Source organism: Populus euphratica, unplaced genomic scaffold (genome assembly GCF_000495115.2).
Source record: "Populus euphratica unplaced genomic scaffold, PopEup_1.0 scaffold212.1, whole genome shotgun sequence".
NCBI lineage: Eukaryota > Viridiplantae > Streptophyta > Magnoliopsida > Malpighiales > Salicaceae > Populus > Populus euphratica.
Genome location: NW_011499976.1, coordinates 445,102 through 446,294, shown reverse-complemented (window position 1 = coordinate 446,294; position 1,193 = coordinate 445,102).

The following is a 1,193-nucleotide window of genomic DNA, read 5'->3' as shown; positions in this document are numbered from 1 at the left end:
ACCCCTGATTATGCCTATCTTATTGGTCTATCAACAATGACATATTGTTGTTTGCTCCTAGTCTACTATCCCTAGCTCTGTGCAAACTTCATTATCCTAGGGTAATTTCTTCTAAAATGACCCTATCTTCCACAATGACAACAAATCTAACCTAGAAAAGGGCAGTCCTTCCATCTGCGCTCTCCTGATAAATATATCATTTAGATATAACAAAACATTCCATAAGATGTCTCTTCCCACACTGATCACAGTGGGGCATGTCTTTTACTCTAGAATCCCCCCCAATAAGACCATTTTACGAGTATGACCACCTTTTGGCAAGTCTCATTCCTGAACTTTGAGTGGACCCAGATTTCGATCTTTTTTTTAATTGACTAATTTGACCTTTGCCTTTTTTAGGAAAAGAAGGTTAACTGGATATCTGTTTAACATCTCTTCACTTGCTTAAACTCATCTGGCCCTGCTAGCCCTTTTTCATACAAGCCTTAAAGGCCTTAGCTGTTTCCACCAATTCCCTAGATGTCCTACACATTAAGGGGAGAAATGCTTGTTTTAACTCTTGTCATAGCCCATCACGTAGTTTCTCAATTAATTACTGCTTTATAGGAATATGACGCGAGGCAAACATTGAGAGGTCATGACATATCACCTTGTCTTAAAGTCAAAAACTCTTGCCTCTTTACCTTTTGATGATATGATGGGTAACACTTGTTTTCAAACTGCACCATAAACTCAGCTTATATTAAAGACCTCATAGGTCTCCTAAATTACATTATATCCCACCAAGATCGTGTTCTGTCTTATAGTAAATGAGTATCACAATTCACTTTCAAATCCCCTACCACCCAAATTTATTCCATAATGTCATATACTATACGGTAGCCATCTGCCTACAATCTTAACATCTGGTTCTCCTGTAAATTACTTTCACCCCAACTCTCACATGCTCTTTACTGCCTAAACTAGTGTAATCATATTATCTACTGATGCATGAAAATTGGTGGTACTTGTGCTGCTACTAGGGGTGCTAGTATTGGCACATGATGCATCACCTCCACCACTATCTTCATAATCCAGGCTATAAATATCAGATCGGCATATCGTATAGGGTTACTGCTGGCACTATTGTTGCTAGAGGAGGCACCTCTCTTGGATAAGGTGTTGTAGGTATATAGAAGGCTGAATTCTCTCTT